Source organism: Vicia villosa, linkage group LG1 (genome assembly GCF_029867415.1).
Source record: "Vicia villosa cultivar HV-30 ecotype Madison, WI linkage group LG1, Vvil1.0, whole genome shotgun sequence".
Classification (NCBI taxonomy): domain Eukaryota; kingdom Viridiplantae; phylum Streptophyta; class Magnoliopsida; order Fabales; family Fabaceae; genus Vicia; species Vicia villosa.
The window spans coordinates 22733004-22740654 of record NC_081180.1 but is presented as its reverse complement, the minus strand read 5'-3'; positions in this window follow the sequence as shown (position 1 = coordinate 22740654).

Here is a 7651-nt window from a genome sequence, read left to right as displayed (position 1 = left end):
CAAACACTTTCCTTTTCGCTTGTTCCTTCTTTGGCTTATCACATTTGGTGCTAATGTGACCTTGCTCACCACATTTGTAGCAAGTCACCTTCGAACACACCTCTACACTCGTTTGCCTTGTGACCACTCTTGCCACACTTGAAACATGTTACCTCAACTTTGGAACAATTAACAGCACGATGTCCCTCAACACCACATTTGAAACACTTGATCGGAGCACTAGATCCTCCCCCACTTGGCTTTTCACCAAAACCAGCTTTTTTCTTATTATCGTATGGTTTTCCACGGAATTGACCTTTCTTATCATTCATAGCCTTGTAGTGAGAAGCACTATCCCTACTATCCTCATCATAAATCCGACTCTTATTGATCAACTCAGCAAAACGGGTAATCTGTTGGTAACCAATCGCCTTCTTGATATCCGGTCTCAAACCATTGACAAACTTCAAACACTTTGACCTCTCTGCATTCATAGTATTGTAGTGAGGACAATACTTGATAAGCTCTTGAAATCTAGCATAATACTCCGCCACAGTACCATTTCCTTGCTTCAACTCAAGGAATTCCACTTCTTTCTATCCACGGCAATCTTCTGGGAAATAGTTTTCCAAAAATGCATCGCGGAAACGATCCCAAGTAACCTGAATACCTTCCTCATCAAATCTCTAAGCCATATTGCCCCACCAATCCTCAGCTTCCTTTTCCAGCATGTGAGTACCAAACTGCACTCTCTGAGTGTTATACCCCAAAATTTGCCCGCATCTTTTTTCAAGAAAACTCCAATCTGAAAATTAAGAGTCTCATATAATCATGGATTTTTATTTCAACAAATATCCTGACATATGAAATACTTAGTTTTTAGAATTTTTCTTATACAGTAATTTGGCTTGCAGTTGAATTTATTCTTACGCAAACGCCAAATACTGTTTATTACTTCACACATGCTATTTATTTATTTACAGATAAATAGTACTGACACAATTGGTACAGAGTTAAATCTTTTTGCAGGCGCAGAATCAGGAAACTCAGACTGTACTGGTAACAAGTAGATTATTATTATCTTTTGTTTCCCACTAATTTTGGTACTATATTCCATTATTTTCAAAAATCTTTTCAAATCTCTTTTTCAAAAATCAAATCCTAACTTTATTCTCTACATCTCTCTTTTTCCCAACACTATTATACACTTTCTTTCAAATCTTACTTCCACTCAAATTTTCCTTTTGTACGGAATCACATCATTCCCCAACGTCTCTATCCTTCTTTCTATTCTATAAATACCTCTCATTTTTTCATAAAAATCTCACATCAAATTCTAATTCATCTCTCAAATTTCTACTTCATAATCCATCCTTTCTTCTGCCCCGACAAAATGGCAAAGCGGTGGGAAACGTGTTTTCTTATGGTCATCACCATTGCTACGGTGATCATGTCTTTCTTCTGTCTACATAGCCCGGAACACTGTGGACCTGGGATGCTTATGCTCCCAATCATCTACATGTTACTATTTGTAGCATGGGTTATCAATCGTCATTCTTAAAATTTGCCGTATTTCTTATTTCTTAAATGTACCGTTTATTCGTCGTACTGTTCAATATAGTATGTAATATTTGTACTGTCAGTATTAAATATTGTACTATTTGTCATAATATTGCTTAATTACTCAGATAATATTTTATGTGTTTTCTGCCAGTCAAATGTTCATTTTTCTGTGCATTAAATGATTTTCAGGGTTATTATCGGTAATTTTGCCCGCATACAGTAAATATTGGTTATTTATTATGTCTGTGTTTTTCAACAAGTCATGTAAATAAACTTTCATTTTTCACATAAAACAAAAACAAAAACAACAAAAAAGAAAATTAACTTTGACTGTTGATTTTTCACTCTAACTGCTACACCAATACCTGGACAGTCAGTTGACAGCCAAACTGCTGGCAGTACAATTCTCAGTGTTTTGTACCATCAATCAAATCAATCTTTCACAATTCAAAATTCCAAGATTTTTGTTCTAGAAGTCTTCTGAATATCACGCGATTAGCAGAGACTCAACACTGCACAAAAATCAGGTACGCTTAACTGTCTCCTACATAAACAGTCCCTGACTAGGGTTTTCTTGTTTTTACAGGAGAAACAAGTTTTTGAGAGCTCAAATGGATTTCATACACATCCATATATCTCAAAGTACCATCATACAAATTTTCAAACTTCAATTCACTCAGACGCACCGTCAGCAGCTCAAACAGTCAACAGACGACCCGTTTGACCAAAAAAGTCAACAGACAGTCAAAAATGAAATTTTTTGTCAAAGTCCATATTTTGTCAAAGGATTCATCATTTGATCATTGGATGATCATAATTCATCAAGGAAAGATCAAAAATCAACAAAACCCTAAGATTCAAAATTAGGGTTTTTGCCTGAAAAGTCAACTCAACTTTGACTGATCATAACTCTCTCATCCTTCATCCAAAAAATTCAAACCAAAGCTCATTTTGAAGGAAATTCAATTATCTTTCAAATGCCATTGATCCCATGGTCATTGGATTCACCATTTGAAAAATATGACCAAAGACATTTACAGGTCATTTTCAAAGTCAACAAAAAGACACTTTTTTCAAAAGGACACACAAGGAGCATCAAAAATCATTTTGACATGAGACCAAAGGCATTGGTTAGAGGACTCTTTGAGGTTTCCAAAAAGTGCAAGATCTCCTTCATATGACAAAAATTGAGGGATTTACACCTTGTTGAAGTTGGCTAAATTTTGGAAAATGCATAAAACCAAGATTGCTCAAAAATGCATTTTTTCCAAATGGGGCCAAGTTTTCATGGTTCAAACATCATTTCCATAATATTATGGGCCTCCCACGACCAAGACTAAGCCCATAACATTTTTCATCCATTTTTGCTTGATTTTTTCTTATTTTAAGATTAAATTAAAAGGAAAAATGAAAGGATAATGGATAGCTTGTATTCCAAGCATGACTCATCAATATGACTCATTCAACTCTGTCTCAAAGCAAAGTACAGCAGAGGGAGAGAAGAAAATCAAGCCATAGTGGCTTAAATGCCAAGCTACATATGTGGAAAAGTCAAGATTCTAGCAAAAGCACTTATTGCTTTCTAGCTTAGATTTTAAGCACCTCAATGCTTATAAATAGGCTAGCATACTTCAGTAATGAAAGAGACAAGTTCAGAAACAAAGCCTTACTCATAATACACTTGTAACCACTTGGAACTTTTTGAAAGAAATTCAAAATTCGAATTTTAGTTTCTAACTAGTTTCAGTTCAAACAAAGCATTCAAACATCATCTTTGAACATCAATAAACGTATCCCAATCAATTACAAGCCTTGAAGCTCACTAAATCGAGCTATACAGGTCATAATTTGCTCGAACTTAAATCAATTCGTATCTGGTTATCCACGCATGCTCAACAAGATGTAGACATATAGTTGAGTTTGGTTTGATGTGTAGATCATTTCTGGAAACTTAATTGAAGTTTGAACACGTATACACGAAACTACCATTTTAGGGTTCATAGTTTCAAAATTAGGGCTTTCTGAAATAGGCAAAATTAGAGGTTCTAAGTGGTACCATTGAGTTCGTATGGATCAGACGAATTGAATGGAGGGGTCGCGCCAAATTTATTTTTAGATTTACCCCTATTCGTTATTTTGCAGGACATGTAGCTACAGCAAAAAACCGTCACTAAAACCTTTAGTGACAGTTGCAGGCCTAAGCCAACGGACGGAGGAAGAAGACGAACTCGTGGCAGCCTCTCATTGGCTGCCCTGCGCGCGTTTGTTTTTTTTAAAATATATGATTCAGTGCTTTGCAGGCTATGTACGCATCATGCTCCCTCGTTTCAGTGACCACCTGATCCACTAGTCACATCATTCAATGCTCCAGACAAAGCACTCCTTATCATGGACTCTCAATCCAACCACACCTGATCAGTATCCTTTTATTTTCTATTTTTATTTTTAATTTCTTTGTTAAATTAATTAAAAATAGTTTTTAAAAAATCCAAAAAATACACAAAAAATATTTTTAGACTTCTAAAATAATATATTATTTTCTGAAATAAAAATATTTTATTTTTCTTCAAAATTTCAATATTTGCATAATTAATTAGTATATATTTATATATTTGCTTTTTAATTATTCTAACCAATCAAAAAATCATAAAAAAATTGTTCTTTATATAAAATATTGTTTATATATTATAAACTAATTTTGTACATATTTTGAATAATTTTCTCTTTAAGTTTTAATTATTTGTATAATTATGTTTTAATTAACTTAAATCAATTTCAAATCAATTTCAAAATTCCAAAAAAATTAGTTTTGTTTTAAAATTAATTGATAAATATTTTGTACATATTTTAAACTTAATTTCTAGGTTTAAATTTATTTTCATCTTTTTTCTTCATTTTAATTTAATTAATCATGCATTAATTATAATTAAAACCAATCATAAAAAATCCAAAAAACATGCCTTTTATTTTTCTTGCAATTTAAATTCCTAGATAAATGTATAGGATGTCAAATTCATGTAAATAGGCTAGTTTACATTTCCTGCACAATCGATGTAATAGCGTAGATTTACTTTCCGCACTGTAACACGGTGAACTGACTTTTATTTTTAAAAGCAACAATGTTGCGGTGAAGCATGAGTCGCCACCGACTTTTATTTTGTCCAATGTTAGGAAGGGCAAAAAGTACATAAAAAGACCCTTTTGAAAGAAAGCGGGCTCGGGGGGTAAGTTATGAAAAGGGAAGGTGCAAGCACCCTTTTCATCCGTAGTTATCTACGGGCTCTTAACTTGCTTAGCTCATGTTTTGTTTGTTTTGAGTTGAAAAGAAGTATAAGGACTTTAGCGTAAATGCGTAGCCTTAGTTTTTTGAAATAGTGTGGAAAAGATTTTTTATTGAGCTAGGCAGGTTAAGACAACTACCCTAATTAATTGGTCTTTTTCTATAATTTTTACAGTTCCCAGGACTATCCATACTATATGGGAGTAGGTAGTCCCTGTTATATTGGACGTGCGGGTCATCGAAGGGTCATCGTATGGTCGTTGAAGGCAACAAGTAGAGGAACCTTAGCATTCTAGCGGGACTATCATCATTTTCCGAAGGGACTCCGAGGGACAAGATCTTTTACCGTAGGCAACAATCGAGGATCATCGAGGGACTAAGATCTTTTCTATGATGATATTTTCAAGGGTCATCGTTTGCTAAGATACCTCTACATTCGAGGGACACGACCATATAATCGTAAGGCAACCGAGAGGGGCGTACCCTAAGGGTGAGTGAGTGCAGAGTGTGTTAGATTCGAGTATGTTATCTTGAGTTAAGTTAGCTAGCGATTGCAATTTGAAATATTTTCACTCCCTAAATTACTAACACACGCAGATATATATTGCAGGAAAGTAAAGGCGGAAACATAAAATCCTAACTATTACAGGGCTTCGGGGCGGGGATTACATAATCAAAAATGGGGGTAAAAAATTATTACAACAACTGAATGAAAATAAAATAATTAAGTATGCAAAATTAAGTAACTTGTAAATGTCCATGAAGATAATCCGAAAATCTCAAGTGTAGTACCTCGTAAAATAAGAAAGTGTTAGCAATGACATGAGAAAATAGCAAAGTTATAAAGAATTATCGATAAAAGAAATTAACTAACGAAGAAAAATCTAAATGCAAACTAAATCAAATTCTAACGAGAAAATAAGCACTTAATTAAAATTTTTTTTTTTTGAAATTTAATATTTAATAAAGAAACTAATCAAAATATTTTTGTGTCTTTTATTATTAAAATAACTAAACTAAGCTGATTTTAAAACTTGAAAACTAAATTAATCTTTCCTAATAAATTAAAATTTGTTAGTAATGACTAAACTTAAATAAAAAAAAATAATAATAAATGGAGTGCGTCCCACTCCCTGACATCAGGGAAATTATGGTTTTTTTTTCTAACTTTTACCAAAACATGCTATGGACATGGTCTCATTTTAAAAGGGAAATAATATATACATTAGAAAAAGAGTTATAGAACAAATCACATGCTATCAGTAAAACAAATTAGTGATGGATCTTTGACTTTTCAAATTAAAAAAAAACAAACCCAATCAAAATCATACAAGTGGATAATAATAAAACTATTTAAAAAAAGAAAGTAATATGGCATAGAAACCAAACACAAGCCGTAAGAGAAAACTTTTCTATCTCACTTCCTCTCTTTCTTTTCACATAGGCAGAAGACAAAACCAAATCACATACTCCCCCTTTTTACCATTTATATTCAAATCAAACCAATATATTTCAAATTTAAACACCAACAGGAATAGAGATTATATTATGGAGATGAACAAACAAAAGGGTTACCAGATTCAAAGTACAGTGCTGTTGGTGGCGGTGGAATCTTTGATGGCGGCTGATGCCCGATGGTGATGCAGGCTGGTGCCGGAGATTTGCGAGCGGCGGTGTGGGTATGTCGCGGCGGAGGGTGACCGTACGGATCCGTGTGGCTGCGGACATGAGCGGTGTTGCGCGATTGAGGATTTTGTTTCTTCGAAATCCTCTCGTCTCCTGCAAGAACACAACAACAAACAATTTCGTTTTTAATTTCAAATCAGTTTCGGTCTCAAGTTTTTTCTTCTGCTTTATAATGATTCTGCTGAGATTTTATTTATTATTGACGAACTTTGGAAGAGTTTTGCAGATTTGGAATGGTTGTTGCAACCAAGTGAGAAAAAAAATATTGTTGATTTGGATTATGGTGATTTGTGTTTTGTATGTGGCTTTTGGTGATGAAAATTTAAAAGGATGATGATGATACAGTGAATGGTATGTTCATGTTAGTGATAAAGTTTGAGGTTTGGACATAGTTAGTGTAGGTTTTGGTACGTGTGTAAGGGTTGTAAGGGCTTTCTATTAGTTTGTGGTTGTGAGAAATTGTTGTGGAAAAAAGGGTTAGTTTTAGGTGACAAAAAAAAGTTTGTACGGCTGGGTCCTCTGATGGGTGAGAAAATATTATCTATTTATATTAGAACAAAAGTAGGTTAACATACTTGAAAAAAATCAATCCAATTAATTACGAATAAATCAAGAATAATCACAAATTTTATTTGATTTTAATTCATGATTCTTTCTAAGTTAATTGTATCAATTACTATCCTAAAATAAAGAAACATAATCTCTCACAATTTTTTTTTTGTTTTTTCTCTTAAATTTGACTATTTCATACACAAAATAATAAATTAAGATAAAAAATAATATTTTAAAAATTCTCCTAAAATAGAAAACGAAAATAATATTTTAAATTATAAAAAAAACTTATTTTTGTGATTTTTGAATATAAATAAAAAATAAAATTAAAACTAAGGTATAAACAAAATGAAAAGGAAAACTGTCAGAAGTGAGATTCGAACCCGACACCTTGCACTTGCAAATCTTAACTCCTTACCAATTGTGCGATATTATTTATTTGAAATAACAAGCCAATTGAAAGTATATGAAGCATCGACCAGCATTTTGCTATTTATTAAAATATAAGCAATTTAAAAATAAACTACTATATTTTAAAATAGACTTTAAATCGAACATTTATAAAATTCAGGATGTCAATCCAAATGAATC